Source organism: Monodelphis domestica, chromosome 5, assembly GCF_027887165.1.
Source record: "Monodelphis domestica isolate mMonDom1 chromosome 5, mMonDom1.pri, whole genome shotgun sequence".
Classification (NCBI taxonomy): domain Eukaryota; kingdom Metazoa; phylum Chordata; class Mammalia; order Didelphimorphia; family Didelphidae; genus Monodelphis; species Monodelphis domestica.
The window spans coordinates 266,378,223-266,397,713 of NC_077231.1; the positions used below are offsets into that span (position 1 = coordinate 266,378,223).

At 35.1% G+C, this 19,491-nt stretch overlaps 1 long non-coding RNA gene across 1 annotated transcript in view; it reads right to left on the reverse strand.

Moving 5' to 3' along the window:
• The window catches only part of LOC130454645 (uncharacterized), a 77,291-nt gene that overhangs the window by 35,269 nt on the left and 22,531 nt on the right, over positions 1 to 19,491 (reverse strand). The window contains exon 2 of the long non-coding RNA XR_008912433.1: positions 5,711 to 5,915. This is a non-coding gene — a long non-coding RNA (uncharacterized LOC130454645). The remainder of the gene's footprint in view (positions 1 to 5,710; positions 5,916 to 19,491) is intronic.

Consider the following 19,491-nt stretch of genomic DNA (forward strand, 5'->3'; position numbering starts at 1 on the left):
AAGTGGGGGCAAAGAAAGGAAAAGGGAGGGGGGAAATGTCAATAATACTAAGATTTACTTCAAGAAAAAGGAGGGGATTTAATAGAATGATCTTTCCCATATAAAGATACACATGGGAAGGGGAGGGGAAGAACTCTTAAATGAGAAGGAGAGGAAGAGAGCGTGAAGTGGAATTACTTAAACCTTACTCTCAGTGAAATCAAATCTGAGAGGGAAGAACATCTAGATCCAGTGGGATCCTGAATTCTATCTTATCCAACAGGGCAAGAAAGAAAGGAAAATTAAGGTGGGGGAGGGAGGAGGGAATATAAAAAGGGAGGGAAGGAGAGGGGGGAGGGGAAGGGAGCATAAAAAGGGAGGGGCTAGAAAGGGAAGCATCTCAAGGGAGGGGACTAGGGGGACTGACTCAAAGTAAATCACTGGTTCAAAAGGATATAGCTAAAGAAAAAAGGTCAGAACTAGGGGAAGATATCAAAATGCCAGCGAACCCACAAGTGAATGTGAATGGGATTAACTCAGCCATAAAACGTAGACAAATAGCAGATTGGATTAGAACCCCACACCCTACCATTTGTTGTCTTCAGGAAACACATATGAGGTGTGTCGATACTCAAAAGGTTAGATTTAAAGGTTGGAGTAAGACCTTTTGGGCCTCAACCTATAGAAAGAAGGCAGGAGTTGCAATCATGATATCTGACAAAGCCAAAGCAAAAATAGAACTGATCAAAAGGGATAGGGAAGGTAAATATATTCTGTTAAAAGGGAGTATAGACAATGAGGAAATATCACCAATCAAAAATGTATGCACCAAATGGTATAGCATCCAAATTTTTAATGGAGAAAGTAGGAGAATTGAAGGAGGAAATAGACAGTAAAACCATATTAGTGGAAGACTTGAACCAACCACTATCAAATTTAGATAAATTAAACCAAAAAATAAACAAGAAAGAGGTAAAAGAGGTGAATGAAATCTTAGAAAAATTAGAGTTAATAGACATATGGAGAAAAATATATAGGGACAAAAAGGAATACACCTTCTTCTCAGCAGCACATGGCACATTCACAAAAATAGATAATACACTAGGTCACAGAAACATGGCACTCAAATGCAGAAAAGCAGAAATAATAAATGCAGCCTTTTCAGATCATAAGGCAATAAAAATATTTTTCTGTAAGGGTACATGGAAAGCCAAATCAAAAATTAATTGGAAATTAAATAATATGATACTCCAAAATCAGTTAGTTAGAGAAGAAATCATAGAAACAATTTATAATTTTGTTGAGGAAAATGACAATGGCGAGACATCCTTTCAAACCTTATGGGATGCAGCCAAGGCAGTACTTAGAGGAAAATGTATATCCCTGAGTGCATATATTAACAAATTAGAGAGGACAGAGATCAAAGAATTGGAAATGCAAATCAAAAAACTTGAGAACGAACAAATTAAAAACCCCCAGAAGAAAACCAAACTGGAGATCCTAAAAATTAAGGGAGAAATTAATAAAATTGAAAGTGATAGAACTATTGAGCTAATAAACAAGACTAGAAGCTGGTACTTTGAAAAAACAGACAAAATAGACAAAGTACTGGTCAATCTAATTAAAAAAAGAAAATAAGAAAGGCAAATTAACAGCATCAAGGATGAAAAGGGGGATCTCACCTCCAATGAAGAGGAAATTAAGGCAATCATTAAAAACTACTTTGCCCAACTATATGGCAATAAATATACCAACCTAGGTGATATGGATGAATATTTACAAAAATATACATTGCCTAGACTAACAGAAGAAGAAATAGATTTCTTAAATAATCCCATATCAGAAACAGAAACCCAACAGTCCATCAAAGAACTTCCTAAGAAAAAATCCCCAGGGCCTGATGGATTCACCAGTGAATTCTATCAAACATTCAAAGAACAGCTAACTCTCTAGTCATTCTAAAGTAATCTGTCCACTGTGCATCCTATCTTGGAATGTTGAGAGAAAAAAAAGCATACAATTTAAAATATTATATGACCAGAGATATATGGGGAGGAAATGGAGATAGATACCATGTGTAGAACTGTGTCTTCTATGACACATGAGTTGGGTTTAACATATAAACTGGTTGTGGCTCTATTAAGACTAATGCTCATAATTCTATTGAACTATCTTTATTGGGTACTAATATCAGGTTATTTTTCATAAAAAATATCTAATTTGCACATAATAATGGAATTGTATCTCTGAAAGGGATTTTGGATAGCATCTAGTCTAGTTAATCCTATAATAGTTGATGAAGTGATTTGTTTAATGTAAAAAATTTCAAGTACAAAATATTTAACACAAAACTTTAATAAAGTATTTCTATCTACCAGTGAGGAAAGAATTCATCAAATGACAGGGTTAGGGGGACACGAATTGAGATCTCACTGATATAGGGAATTCCACAAACATACAATCAACAGTAGAGGGAACATCAATTCATTTGATAAAATTCAGTAATTCTTATCTGTCAACAAGTTTTTATCATCTATTCAAGTAATAGCCATGTGCTTATTTTGCATCATATGTGCTGTAGATGCATCTATCAGCTTTCACTGAATAGTGATTTTTTTATCTTCATAGAGGACAGGGTCTAAGTACAGCAATTTTACTACTTAAGTCTTCATCAAACTTGTGGCAGCCTCAGTTTTTTAGAATGCCAGTAAGTATAAATTTAGAACAGCCCCTGAGAATCAAGGGAGTAGTTGACAAAAAGCCCATATACTTTATTCCATTGACAAAGTGTCATCACTAAGAAAGGAGTCTATGGACGTAGCATTTTTATAGAAATAATAAGGTGAGTGATTCATCTATTATGGTTAATCAGGTTGCTGCTAATAAAATTCTAATCTGCCTGGGATAAAGATATAATGCTTACATGAAAAAGTAGCTGACAAGAAAGGAAAACAAAAGTAAAACGTGGAAAATCAAGACAGTATGGGGACTCTTTCTGTATGAACACCCAGAATTCCACATTTCAATAGCTTCTGAAGTCATGACCCTATATAATAGCCATTGTATGTGAGGAAGCTAAATTATCCTAGATTAAATTATGATCTTCATATTTTATTTATTAAGTAGGGGAATAGATTGTAGGAATATTTTACAGGAATATAGACTAGGACAAAAGCATCCCTAAAATTAACTGAATCTAATTTATATATGAATAAACTAATTTTATATTTTTGTTTATATAAAAAATTTTTATATGTGAGTAAACAGAGAGTTTACCTTTCCCTCCAAAACAGTTATTTTTTAAAGGTTAAATGAAAAAAGGCATTAATTTCAAGTTTACTCAAATTTTGCTTCTCCTGAATTCTTTATTCCCTCATGGTGATAGATAAATAAGGAGTTACCATAATTCTTTTTCACTAACGTTTATTTATCTATTGTACATTTGATTACAGGGTGCTTATGATAGAAAAAAATTACTTATTACTGAATTCCAGAAGTTAATACATGAGGAAAAAGTTAACTCAGTTTTGGTGGAGGATGAGAAGAATAGAAACACACAAAGGAAGTGTTAATCAATTTCTCTGGAAAAAGTTACACTATGATTTTCAATTTCAAATGAATAAAAACATTGAATATTTTAAAAACTTTAAAACATCAATAGAAATGCCAAAACATTACAGTCATCATATATTGTTAAGAAAATATAAACTTTCCCTAATAATCACTAAACATAAAAAGGAAAGTGTACAGGAGAACATTTTCAAAGTTGATGAAATATTAAAACATAAAAGTGTAACACACCAAGAAAAGTTTTCTAATAGTGTACTTTCTCCAGTGTGAAGCTAAAAATTATTTTCAAAGGGAAAAGACAAAGGAATTTTTTGTTTTTATACTCTTTCTCAGTAATTAAATTTCATGTTCTGTACTTTCAGTGGGGAAAATGAATTCCCTTCTGAGTTGTAAGATTGTGGGAGAAATACATTTTCTTAGACTTACCTTCTACTTTGAAGTCAGCAAAAACCTAATAACTTCCTCTTGAAACATCTTTAAAATACTGACTAATCATTACAATTGAGAAAATCTCTGTGAAATAGATTTGATTTCTATCTCTTACCAATCAAATAATATAAGGATTTCTTTATTCATGGTGGATCTAGCAAGGAATGAAGATGTTTCAGTTCAGAGAAAATCTTTAACACTACTGGCAAAGACAAAAAATGAACAAACAAGCATGCATATTCCTTATGTTTATGGGACAGGAGGGTCATTTTTGTATTTGGTTTATGGTTATTGTATTAAAACTACCACTTCTAAGACTCCTTTTTCTTCTCTTCCCATGGTACTTGCTTTGATCTTCACTCCTGTGCTAATACACCAAAAATATAACATTCTTCTTCTGTCAGCACTCAGAATTGTTAGTGTAATATGAATGTAATTATCTGACATCACCAAATTTAGACCCCTTTCCTAGTGTTGGATCTTTTGTATAACTAAAAGTCTGGGTTGAAAAGTCTTATGATAATCATTTCAGGATAGTCGACATAGATGTGATAGTTTTGTCCATTAGAACTTTTCTCTCTCATAAATTGGTCTTCTGTGAGTCATATATGTATACACAAGCTTTGTGCATGTGTGTGCATGTTTAGAGAGACAGGGAGAGAGGTAATGAAGTAGGGAAGAGAAGAGAAGATATATAGGTAGTTTAGTAAATAGAATATTGGATCTGGAGTCAGGAAAACCTGAGTTCAAATCTGGCCTTAGACACAGTCCTGTTTGTCTCAGTTTCCTCATCTATAAAATGATCTGTATCTTTGCCAAGAAATCCCAAATAGGAACATAGTTGGATACAAATAAAATGACTAAACAGCATATATAAAATGTATATATACATTAGAAAAAGAGAGAAAAGGGGGAAGGGGAGGGAAAGATAGAAAAAGGAGAGAAGGGGGATTTGGGGGGCAGAGACAGAGGCAGAGAAAGACAGAGATAAAGAAACAGACAGAGAGACAGAGACAGAAAAATAGAGAGACAGAGAGATCTCAGTACAGTGCAATTGTTTGGGAGTTTAATATTCAAGCCTTCTGGGTACATAAACAGTTTTGTAAGTCTTAATTGTCTAGTTCATATTCCATCTGTACTGAGCACAGTCTACTCAAATGCTTAGTTAGCATGACACAAATGTAATAGTAGATCCCTCTCTTAAAGCATACTCCTCTGCGTGTTTATATACGTTCATGTGAATGTTTGTGCATATGTGTGGTTCCTCTACCAATGAAGGTTCAGCTTGTGAATCTCTCCCTATTTTTATGCCTATTTCTCCTTGTTAACCATCTCAGTTGATACAGAGAGCAGTAACAACAGGTTTGGGAGTTGAGGAGGACTCATTGTTCTGTTATTTCCCTAGCTGGTGTGCCATGACAATGGCTACATGGGTCCATTTCATTATTCTAGGTTCTGTGGCTCCCAACTAATATTTTTCTACCTAATAGCACAGAAATAAATGGTAGTTGTTATTATTATAATTATATAATACTAGATTATATAATGACAATGGAATGGGAAGAAACTTTTGGGGGTCAAAAGTGGGTACTAACAACTGAGTACCTCGCAATGCCATAGGCATGTTTGCTTTTCCTGCTCAGAGACAATTAAGGGCATCTATCTTCCCCCTTACTCAGAATCATGGGAAGGGAGAATTTTTCCTCAGGATAGCAAGGGTTTTCTCACTTACCCCGGCCTGTAAAGTTCAGGTCAGTCATTCTTGTCTCATCTCAGCTGTACTGTTAATAGACATGGCCTCTGATGTGGTATCAAAAGCTGCTGCTTTCTGATTCTTCAGATTGGTGAAGCACAAATCAGATGCTAACTCTTGACTCTACAAAGTCTGCTGTCCTCTAGGTTGACTAAAGCTGATCCTGTCGTAGATTGAGTTCAACCTTGGAAAGAAATAATACAGTAATTGGTCATTTAATATCTAAGAAAAGATTTATGTAGCTATAGTTGGAAGATAGTCAATAAGGATGTTAACTGAGGAACACTTTAAGATGATTTAACTATCTGAATCTCTTTTGACTGAGATGCTTACCATGATCTACCATCCAAGAATCAGTGAAATATTCAAGACTGTTTTGTATTAGGAGAACAGGAAGTAATGTCAACAGTCTGAGATGTTAGTGTCCTAGAAAGGCATCTGAATAGCTACAATTCTGCTAATGCATCTGAATAGCTACAATTCTGCTAATGCATGGACACATCCTTATATATACCTAGCTTTAAAGGGTTTTCCTCACAACTGCAGCACAAGTGAGATAGGCAGCACAAGTATTAGTATTTCCCCTACATGGTAAGAATTTGCAAGCTCATAAACGTAAAGTCACTTTGTTGCATTCAAAGAGCTAATAAGAACAAATGCAAACATTTGACACCAGGTTTCTTCTAATAGCTTCCAATTTCAAGCCTTTTGTATTAAACTACTGTCTCTCCTCCTAGTGTAGCTCCCCACCATGAACCAGGTTCACGTAGTCAATGAGTCAAACACCTAAGCTCCAGCCAGAACAATTTTGCTCCCTAAGCTCTTGACCACTCCTGATAAATACATTTGGATCATCATGGGAAAGAGTGAGCAAAGAGACCCCCTTTCTATCATGTCTGTGGGATAATTTCCCACCACATCTATTTTACTTTAGCTGTAGACACTTAGGAATAGTCTGCAATCTGGAATAGCATGCCTTATTTCACTCCTAAGACTGAGAAAATGCAATTCCTTGAGAACATAGACTCATTTGGGGCTTGTGTATCTCTGCTCTGTTCAGCAATCACTCCCCATCCAAATTCCTGAAACTCTTTCCCTGTCCTGCTAGATCTTTTCTCCTTTACTTCTCAACCCTTTATATCTGCATTACTGGTGACTTGAAACCTTGATCTATATGACTGACTGAATGAATAATTCCAAATGGAAAAAAATGAAAGCATTTATTAGGTGCCAGTGATTGTACCCAATAGAAAAGACCTAACCACTCCTCTAATAAAACACATACTAATTAAGAATTACAGTAAAATAAAATAAGGAAGAGAATAAAAGAAAATTCAGTTTTAAGGCAGATAGGGATGCCTATATATCCTAAAAGTGCAGTAGAGAGAAAGATGGAAAGTCCAAAATGTCCTTATGTTATGTCAATAATACAGTTGACTGTTCTTGAGTCTGTAAGACAGAGACATAGAGTAAAGAGGTCAGGTCTAGAGTTTGACTGTCAAAATCAAAAGGAAATGGACCCTCTATCTTCATATTGACTTAGACTTACATATTGACTTAGAAAAACAAATACTAGAATTACTTATGTTGTATTATATTTTAACATTTTATTTTATTAAAGATTTCCATGATATGATGGTCTACTTACTGAATCCTAGAGAATCAACTAAAAAGCTAGTAGAAATAATCAACAAATTTAGGAAAGTTGCAGGATACAAAATAAACTCACATAAGTCATCAGCATTTCTATATATCCCTGATACATCTCAGCAGCAAGAATTAGAAAGAGAAATTCCATTTAAAACATTCTACACAATATAAAATACTTAGGAATCTATCTGCTGAAACAAACACAGGAACTATATGAGCACAACTACAAAACACTCTCCACACAATTAAAACTAGATCTAAACAATTGGAAAAACATTGAATGGTCATGGGTAAGATGAGTTAACATAATAAAAATGACAATCCTACCCAAATTGATTTACTTATTTAGTACCATACCCATTGAACTTTTTTTTTTACTGAATTAGAAAAAAACATAACAAAGTTCTTTGGGAAGAACAAAAGATCAAGGATATCCAGGGAAATCATGAAAAAAATGTGAATGAAGGTGGCCTTGCAGTCCCAGATCTCAAACTATACTATAAAGCAGTGGTCATCAAAACAACATGGTACTGGCTAAGAGACAGAAAGGAGGATCAGTGGAATAGACTTGGGGTAAGTGACCTTAGCAAGACAGTCTATGATAAGCCCAAAGATCCCAGCTTTCAGGACAAAAATCCACTTTTTGATAAAAACTGCAGGGAAAAATGGAAGACAGTGTGGGAGAGATTAGGTTTGGATCAACATTTCACACTCTACACCAAGATAAACTCAGAATGGGTGAATGACTTGAACATAAAGAAGGACACTATAAGTAAATTAGGTCAAACCTGAATAGTATACATGTCAGATCTTTGGGAAAGGAAATACTTTAAAACCAAGCAAGAGCTAGAAAAAAATCACAAAATGTAAAATCAATAATTTTGATTACATTAAATTAAAACATTTTTTGTACAAACAAAACCAATGCAACCAAAATTAGAAGGGAAGCAACACATGGAAAAAAATCTTCATAACAAAAACCTCTGATAAAGGTCTACTTACTCAAATTTATAAAGAGCTAAATCAATTGAACAAAAAGTCAAGCCGTTCTCTAATTGATAAATGGGCAAGGGGTGTGAATAGGCAATTTTCAGATAAAGAAATCAAAACTATTAATAAGCACATGAAAGTGTTATAAATCTCTTACAATCAGAGAGATGCAAATCAAAATAACTCTGAGGTATCACCTCACACCTAGCAGATTGGCTAACATGACAGTAAAGGAAAATAATGAATGTTGGAGGGGATGTGGTAAAGTTGGGACATTAATGCACTGCTGGTGAAGTTGAAAATTGATACAAACATTCTGGAGGGCAATTTGTAACTATGCCCAAAGGGAGCTAAAAGAGCTAAAAGATTCAGTCATAGCATTGCTGGGTTTATAGCTCAAGGAGATAATAAGGAAAAGGATTTGTACAAAAACATTTATAGCTACACTCTTTCTGGTGGACAAAAAATTGGAAAATGAGGGGATGCCCTTTGATTAGGGAATTGCTGAACAAACTGGGGTATATGTTGGTGATGGAATGCTATTGTTCTCAAAGGAGCAATGAACTGGAGGGATTCCATGTAAACTGGAATGACCTTCATGAATTGATGAAGAGCAAAAGGAGCACAACTAGGAGAACGTTGTACATAGAGACAGATACACTGTGGCACAATCAAATGTAATGGACTTCTCTATTAGCAGCAATGCAATGATCCAGGACAATTCTGTGGGACTCATGACAAAGAACACTATCCACATCCAGAGGAAGAACTGTGGGAGTAGAAACAGAGAAGAAAAACAACTGCTTAATTTCATGGGTTGAGGGGGACATTATGGGAGATGTAGATTCTAAATGATCATCCTAGTGCAAACATCAACAATATGGAAATAGATTCTGATCAAGGACGCATGTAAAACCCAGTTGCATGTCAGCTATGGGAAGGGGTTGGGGGAGAAGGGAGGGAGGGAAAGAATATGATTCTGGTAACCAAGGAATAATGTTCTAAATTGACTAAATAAAAATTTCTAAATAAATATTTAAATAAAGTCATTGTGTTCAATTAAAAAAAAAAGATTTCCCAATGATATGTAAATCAGGTTTGGTACACTCAGGATAGCTAGTCATATAGCTAGTAAGTGTTTGAGACTGAATTTGAATTCAAGTGTTCCTGACTCCAGGTATAGTGCTCTTTCCACTGCAAGTTCTAGTTACCTAGCACTATAGGCATTCATCCTTGAGAAGAGAGAGAGATCAGTGTTGATTAGGTTAATCAGAGAAGGATTCACAGAAAGGGTTGCTCTTGATTAGGGCTTTACAACATTGGTGGGATTAAAATGAACAGAGAAAATATGAGAGGTCATTTGAGGCAGAGAGAAGTTTGTAAAGTAAGGGAGAGAAGTGTCCTAGGATTATTCATTGTTTAGGGAGATAAGTTGTTTCCAGAAGCTGGGAAATCATGTCTCAAGAAGTTGCAAAGATCAGCTCTGTCCATGCTGTGGTGACATGAAAGAATATGATTGATCTTCATTGAATGTTCTCCGTTTCTCAAGGGCCCAGTGATGTTGCCTCATAAATATTTTATTGTGAAGAATCATAATATAGTTTTATAGGAACATTTATTATAAAGATGTTCTACACTAAGGAAATCTCAGCTGTCAGTTTCCGGGATTGCTGCTCAAAATTATCAGCAATAAAAGACCTAGTAAGTGCTTAATAAATGATTTTTCATTCACTTTCATTTATTCATTTATTTGCTCTCCTGACTGATTGCTGCCCTTCTGTGTACAAAACAATTTTTATTGGTTTTGGCTTCCAGTCAGTCATATGCCTCAAAACTGTCAGTAAGCAAAGTACTTTCGTTGAAACATATAAGAATGTGTGGATTCATGCATGCATTCATACACACACACACACAGAGAAAAAATACCTTGGGCTATGGCTTAAAGCAGAATATAAGTAAAGTTGAAAATGTAGTGGAGCACTTTTAAGTAAAGTATAAGAGTCTCGAGTTCTACTTTTAAATTAAGGATAAGGTTAATTTATGTTTTTACTCATTGTTGATTCTATTTAGGATTGCAATTCACCCCCTTTTTTCCTTTTTTTTAACCCTTTCCTTCTGTCTTAGAATCAATAATAAAGTCATGGTTCTAAGGCAGAAGAATGGTAAGGGTTAAACAATTGGGATTAAGGAATTTGCCCAGAGTTACATAGCTAGGAAATGGCTGAGGGAAGATATGAACCCAAGACCTACCATCTTTAAGCGTGACTATCTATTCATGAACCATCTTGCTGCCCTTCTGGTACTGGTTTTTGAAGGTTACTCTTTGATCTTCAGAGTATCAGTGATGCACTCTGGAATGGCAGAACACTGGAATACCCTCCTGAATTTTCAAACTCACATGCTTCCATGGCTTTAATATTCTTCATCTAACAGGATGAGGCATATGGGAATAAATTCTATTAAATAAATTGATTTTAAAAATAAAAAAAGAATCCAGGGTGACCTCCACATTACAGTGAGGTGTTGGATAAGGAGTTTACAAATTATTTATATCCTTTTTACATCACTTTCATTTTCAAATGTATCTCCTGCTCTCCTGCAACAAAGAATTCAAAAGAAAAAGTATTTCAATAAAAATAATTTATCAATTAAAAAAGGTTAGTTGCCTATTCAAATGGATAGTTACTTCAAAAATATAATGATACAAAATATTTAAACATTTCCTCCACTACCTTCCCCTACTTAGCCTTGGTCTCTGAAGGCAATAAGAGAAAAAGAATAAATAGGCTTAACTTATGCCAAGAAAATCATCTCCAAACCATTGTGGACAGGTTCTCCACCGCAACAAAACTGTTTGGCCTGACTATCAGCCTCAGCAAAACAGAGGTGCTGTTCCAACCTGCACCAGGGAGGCCAACGAACCAGCCGTGCATTACAATTGACGGCACGCAGCTTTCTAACGTCAACCCTTTCAAGTACCTGGGCAGCACCATCGCCAACGACGGGTCCCTAGACCACAAGATTAATGCCAGGATCCAACAGGCCAGCCAGGCACTCGGGCGGCTGCGCTGTAAAGTCCTCCAACACAGAGGTGTAAGCACTGCGACGAAGCTCAAAGTGTACAACGCAGTGGTCCTCAGCTCGCTCCTGTATGGTGTGAGACATGGACACTGTACCGGAAGCACATGAAACAGCTGGAGCAATTCCACCAAAGCTCCCTCCGGTCAATCATGAGGATCCGATGGCAGGACCGAATCACCAACCAGGAAGTCCTCGACAGAGCCAACTCCACCAGCATCGAAGTCCTGGTCCTCAGAACCCAGCTACGATGGTCTGGACACGTCATCCGCATGGACCCACAGCGAATACTGAGACAGGTATTCTATGGTGAACTGTGAGCTGGACTCAGGAAACAAGGCCGACCAAAGAAAAGATTCAAGGACCAGCTAAAGTCAAACTTGAAGTGGGCTGGCATGACACCAAAGCAACTAGAACTCGCTGCCTCTGACAGAAGCAGCTGGCGAGCCCACATTCACCATGCTGCCGCCACCTTTGAAGATGAGCGACGTCGACGTCTTGCCGCTGTGCGTGAACGCCGACACCAGGCCACACCCGCACCTCCCGTAACAACTGGCGTCCCAGGCCCCATGTGCCACAAACTGTGCGCCTCAGCTTATGGACTCCAAAGCCACATGAGGGTACATCAATAGATGATAATGATGATAATGTACAAAGACAATAGTCATTCTCGGTCACCGAGAGACTACCACTATATATATATATATATATATATAAATATATATATATTCTACAAGCCATTGATCATGGAGCAGGTTCATTTTAAAAATGGCATTATTACTACAAGTGTTATGCATTTAACAAAAATTATGTGAAATTTAAACAAAACATTTCGATTATTTGGGTAGACCTTTGTGGATAATTATATAGTGAGAGTACTCCCAATCTCTTTTTGGAGCATGTTGTTATCATACCACTGGAAATGAGCATACACAGATGTCCTCTATCTTCTTCAGGCTATGCGTCACGCATTGATGAATTTAGTCCCCTGCCATTCCTGTCCAATTAGCTTGGGAGAAAGAATTACATGACTGCTAAAAATCTTATATTTTTTTTTCTGTAAATGAGTTCCAAAAGAGAAATATGGATCAATACAGCTCTGAGTTGTTTCATACCCTGCAAATTGGCAAAGATGAAAAAAATGGTATTGGCCAACGTTGGAGAGGTTATGGAATTATGAATGCATTAATATATTATTGGTAGAGATGTGAAAAAGTACAACATTTTAGAAAGCAAATAAATTGAGTAAAATGATCATACACTTTGACTCAGAGTTCAAATTACTGGGTTTATCTTCCCTAAGAAATGATTAATAAGTAGAATGTTCCAACCAATCTATTTATAGCAGTACTTTTGATTATAGCAAAAAAATGGTTAAGAAAAAGGATATGCCCAACAATTGAGGAATGGCTAAACAAATGGAAGTAAAAGAATATAATGGGGTATTACTATAATGAACACCTAGATGCATGGAAAATCTACGAAAAAACAAACAAGCTGTGTGAAGTAAGGAGAGTTAAGAAAACTCTATACACAATGACTACAACAATGCAAATTAAAAAACAATGATAAAAAATGAATGTTAAAAAAATTATGCCAAATATCAATTGAAACAAAGTATAGTCTGAATACAAATTGAAACATACCATTTTTCATTTTACTTCATGAATTTTTCTCTAGTGTAAGAGATATATTTCTCAACATGTTTAACATGGCAATATGTATTGCATGATAACACATGTAAAAGCTACACCATATTAACTGCTGTCTTGAGGAGAGGGGAAGGGTGGGATGGAAAGAAAAAACATAGGTCTGAAAATGTCAGAAAATTATTGTTGAAAAAGTTGCATTGATATAAAAACAAACAAAATATGAATATTTTAAATTTAAAAAGAAAGAAAATATATGAAAAAGTATCCCAAACAACACTTTTGTGGAAATAGGATGTCCCCAGGTATTTTAGATTGCATGTTTTTTCAGGTATTTTTTTCCAATGTATTAACTGGTTGAGTTAATTTTTCCTCTTTTGTTTTATCTTTTTAAAATCTTTTAAAATGCTATTTGTTAAATGGGATAGCTCTGTCAGAGAGGAAGGGATGATATGGAAAAGTATGATGATGTGAAAAAAATTAACTTTATAAAAGCAAAAGAGACATATGAGAAGGGCAGAGCCAAGATGTCAGAAAAGGTATCCAGATCCACCTAATTTCTACCAAATTATACTTAAAAAACTGAGATTTAATTCCTCAAAATGAATTCTGCAGCAGCATAAAACATAAAAATATGGGGCAAAATAATTTTCCAGCCCAAAACAATTTAGAAGGCCAAAGAGCAAAAGAACTAGTACACCAGAGTGGAAGTGGAACACAAAGCAGCATGCCAAGGAAGGTCCCTCCACAGCAAAAGGCTGGTATAGCTGAATCAGAAACCAAGGCTTTTGGAGACAACAGTGAGTGAGGGTGGTACAACTACTCAGAAGGAGATTTCAGGGGTCTCTTTGCAGACTTTGAGTGCAAATATCTTGTCATAGTGTCCATATGCTAAACCAGGTGGCAGGCCAGGGATATGTTTGGAGAGTGATGAGGAGCATTATTACACACAAGGACTTGTGACCACATGGGACCATAGTCACAGTTCCAAGGAAGAAAATACCGCTTGTGGTTACTCTCAGACCAGAGCCCAGGCTGGAAGAGCATTAAATAGACTTCTCCTTAGATCAAGCCATTTTGGAAGGACTAAAAACCTATAGATCCCCAGAGTAGCTCTCAAGGCAGCTGAACAAAGAACCTGAAGCTTGGAATAATACTCCCTTCACCACAGTTGCAGAGGCCAACATGAACAAGTTTATTTTTAATAAAAAGAAAAGGAGTAGGCTGGAAAATGAGCAAGCAACAAAAAAGAAACAACTCAGAGAGTCATTTGGCTTACAGGGAAAGCCAAAACACAAACTCAGAAGAAGATACCAAAGTCAATATCACTTCAATAAAATTCTCCAGAAAAGTAGTAATTGTTCTAAATGCCTAAATGAATTAATGGAGGAACTCAAAAAGGATTTAAAAATCAAATTAGACATAGAAGAAAATTTTGGAAAAGAAAAGAGAGTGATAGAGGAAAATCATGAAAAAAGAGTGAACAGCTTGGTAAAGGAAGCACAAAAAATATGGAATCTTAAAAAACAGAATAGGCCAATTGGTAAAAGAGACACAAAAATCCAAAGAAGAGAACTTATTAAAAAGCATAATGGGCCAAATGGAAAAAAGATATATGAAAAGGCACTACAGAGAAAAACTTTTTAAAAGGCAGAATTGGCCATATGGAATAAAAATTCACTAAGAAAAAGAACTAAATTTTTTAAAAGTAGATTTGACTAAATGGAAAAGGACATACAAAAGTTTACTCCAGAAAATTATACCTTAAAAATTAGAATTGGACAAGTGGAAACTAATGACTCCATGAGACAACAAGAAATAATCATAGTGAAAAGAATGAAAAAAAAATAGAAGAAAATGTGAAATATCTCATTGGAAAAACAACTGACTTGGAAATAAACCCATGAAGAGATAATCTTAAGAATTATTGAACCACCTGAATGCCATGGTAAATAAAAAAAAACTGCACTTCATCTTTTAATAAATTAAAAGGGAAAACTGCCCTGATATTCTAGAACCAGAGAGTAAGTAAGTATAAATAGAAAGAATCTTCCAATCATGCCCTGAAAGAGATCCCAAAAGATATTTCCCAGGAAAATTATAGCCAAATTTCCAAACTCACTATTTAAGGATAAAATATTGTCAACATCCAAAAAGAAATAATTAAATATTGTGGTGCTATAGTCAAAATAAATAAGATCAAAATAACAAGACCAGGAGCTTCTATATTAAAGGATTAGAGGGCCTTGAATATATTTCAGAAGGCAAATGAGCTAGGATTTCAACCAAGAATCACTTATCAAACAAAACTGAGCAGGGTCCTTCAGGGGGAAAATGTTTATTCAATGAAATAGAAGACTTTCACACATTCCAGGTGAAAAGACCAGAGCTTGAAATGGAAATTTTGACTCTCAAAGCAAAACTCAAGGGAAACATAAAAAGGCAACCAAGGAAAAGAAATCAAAAGACATTCACCAAGGTTAAACTCTTTATATGCCTTTATAGAATGATGTATTTTCCAAGTCCTTTATAATTATTAGGGCAGTTGGGAACATATATAGACAAGGACGTGGGTTTAATTTTATGGGATGAGAGAAAAATGAAATTAAGACATCAGAAAGAGGAATGCATTGGTAGGAAGGGGAAAGGAAATAATATATATATAATGGAGTAAACCATTGCATAATAAAGAGGCCTAAAACAGCTTTTACAGTGTAGGGGGAAGATAAGGTAAGTGTGTGGGGGGCATTAAATTTTATCTTATCACAATTGGCTTAATTAAGTAATAACACACAAATTGGGTATAGAAATCTATATTAAAAGAAAGTAGGAAGGTGTTAAAATTAATTGTGGTTGGAATTTGAATATTATATATATAGATGGTCACCAGGGATTTAATTTCTAAATCCCAAAATGAATATCAAAAGTAAATGGAATTTATGGTAGTTTATTTACAATATTTACAATAGAATGAAGATATTAAGGAATGAGAGCAAGAGAGAGGAAAAAAAAAAAAAAGCTCTGACTTCTTCTGAAGCCCCAGGGAGGGGAAGAGAGTCTCAAGAAGATGGGCCTTACCTGGAGGCTTCATGCCTCCAGAAAGATGGGGTCACTAAGTCAGCTTTTCACTCACCAATGGTGACAGTTTAAAAGAAGTCTGAGTATCTGCCTTTTGGTTGCTCCTCAAGGGTTTGTCTTCCAGTCACTCAGTCACTCCTCTGAGTCAGTGCCCAAATCTCTGAACAACTGCTGAATCTGAATGAAAAAATCTCCCTCTGCCTTTTGTTCCTCTTTTTAAAGATCTTTTTCTCTTGTGTCACCTCCCCTAAATTTTCATGTCTACCAATCACAGCAGATGCTTTTCTCCAGGACTGCTCATTATTTAGTTCTCACCTTCTTTGGTTAGATTTTCTCCAGGACTCTAATTCTCACCTTTTCTGTTTAGATTATATATTTTGGGGTTACTTAACAGCTCTTTTAATAAGTTCCTCTTTTGTAGTTACTTAACACCTTTTTGTATTTAAAATCTAAAAATGGATTATAGCTTACAATTCTAGCTTCACTATAAAGGGAGAGCTAAGTACCTTCATTGTTACAATCAGGAGATAGCTAAATCCAATCTTCACAATGGGAAGGGGACAAGAGAAGGGGAGGTGGAAAAATTGTAGGAGGTGGAATATGAACAGGGGAAAATAGGACAGAGAGTAATACACAGTAAACATAATGGGGGAAATGTTTATAATTCCTCTAACAAAGACCTCATTTCTTAAAAACATAGAGAAATGAGGTCAATATATGATTAAAAGCCATTCCCTAATTGATAAATGATTAAAGAAGATGAACATGTAGTTCATAGAATGAAAGCTCTCAATAATCATTCAAAATGCTCTAAACCACTATTAGAGAAATGCAAATTAAAATAACTCCGAGGTATGACTCCACACCTAACATAATTGGCTATTATGACAGAAAAGGAAAATGAGAAAATTTGGAAGGGATATACTTAAATTGAGACACTAATGCATGGTTGGGGGAGTTGTCAACTGATTAAACCATTCTGGAGAGCAATTTGGTCCTATGCCCCCAGAAAAAAAAAATTAATGTTACATACCCTTTGACCAAGCAACATCATTACTGAATTTATATCCCAAAGAACTAAAATACAAAAAGGAAGCACATATATGTACAAAATATATAAAGCAGCTCTTGTAGGAACAAAGAATTAGGAAATGAGGGGATACCTCAATTGGGGAATGGCTGAATTATATATTATGTGATTGTATTGAAATACCATTTTTCTGTATGAAATGAGGAGCAAGAGAAGCTGAGAAAAACCTGAAAGAAAACACTTACATGAACTGAAGCAGAGTGAAATGAACAGAACCAGAAGAACACTAAACACAGTGACAGCAATGGGTGTAAATGGCTTAGTTATTCTCAGAAATGCAATGATCCAAAACAATCCCAAAGACTCATGACAAACAATGTCATCTGATTTCAAAGAAGAAACTGATGGAGTCTGAATTGAGACAAAAGCAAATGTTTTTCACTTTGTCAATTGTTTTGTTCTAGTTTCCTTCCACAAAAGGATTAATATGGAAAAATATTTTATATGATTATACATGTGAAATTTATATGAGACTACTTATATCATGGGTTGGGAGTGTGGAGGAGAGAAAATGAGACTCAAAATTCTTTTTTAAATGTTGCAAATTGTTCTTATATGTAATCAGGGAACAATAAAAATTAAAAAAGCAAAATAAAATAAAAAGAGAAAGAAGATAAGAGGTTGAAAATGACTCAGTTCTTTTGGAAGATCCATCCAATACATCCAGCATTCAATTGAAGAAATTCCTTCCAAGCATGGAGCAAACTGGATATAAATGCATTCTCCATAGTCTCTCCAAGGTACTTACTTTATAATAATCTTACAGAAGTAGGCTTCCAACCTATCTACAAGGAAAATTACATCATTTGATCAAACTCATGGAATTTGGACATGAGCCCATCACCAGTTGTATCAGTATGAGCAGGGGGAGGGAATATTCACATTACACATTCTAGATTATGGATAATTTTGTGAAGGTGTGAAATACTGGCTTTTCAAGTAAGAAGAACATAATTAGTGGTAGACCAATAGCTGTTTCAAAGGATAATTTACACATAATTTTCTTTCTAAAAAATGGAAAATAGTAATTATTTTAATTAACAATATAAATTTAAGTACAATATGGTGATTTTATTCACTTAAATTATTTAAAATCTAAACAGAACATTTACAGTTTGGGGGCTAATCCTTTGCAAGATACAATTATAGGGAGGTTGCTCCTATCCTCCATTTAGAGCATGTTTATTTAACAAACAAATGGAAACTTGGGCAAGCCCAGATATTCTCTGCCTGCTTCTTGCTATGCATGACTCATTGTTGGGTTTAGTCCCCTGCCAACCCACTCCAATTAGTTGTTTAGTCAGAGCTACATGGATATGATAAAAATCTGATGCTATTTTTGTAACCCAAGTTCCAAAGCTCATTGTAGGGTAGTTTCCCTTTATTGGTGGAGATGAATGTCCCACTACTGCATGAAGTATGGGGCAGAGGAGAGAGCAAGAGACACTCTCATGAGACTTGGCATTTTCTTCACTTTCTTTGTATCTCTTTATAATTAACCATATCAATAAAAATAGCAAAAATCATATGATTATATCAGTAGATGTAGGGAAAAAAGCTCTGGATAAAATACAACACTCATTCTTATTAAAAACACCAGAGAGTATAGGAATAAATGAAGCCATCTAAAAATTTTAAAGAGCATCTATCTAAAACCAAGAGCAAGCAATTTATTGCACAGGAATAAACTTAAAGCTTTCCCAATAAGATCACGGGTGAAACAAAGATATTCCTTATCACTGCTATTATTCAAGATTGTACTAGAAATGCAAGCTAAAGCAATAACAGAAGAAAATTAATTAAGAAAAATAGACAATGAGGAAACACAACTATCACTCTGCAGATAATATGATGGTATCCTTAGATAATCCTAAAGAATCAACTAAAAAACTAGTTGAAACAATGAGCAACTTTAGTAAAGTTGCTGAATATAAAATAAACTCAAGTGAAAAATCCATCAGGATGAGATATAAAGACATTCATTTTTCTATATAAAATTCCTGAATGGAATATAAAATCTGTCAATATCTACTTGACAAGACAAACCCAGAGACAACATGAACACAAATATATTTAGGATGCAAAACCAGAGGGGACAATCCCCTGTTGAGGCACAAAATTAAAATTGAAGAAGAGGAAAGGTAAGAGAACCATCAGAGGTTATCAGAGATGCTGACACAGAAGTGTCAGGAACCACTGGTGATGGATGTTTCTGGCTTGACAGT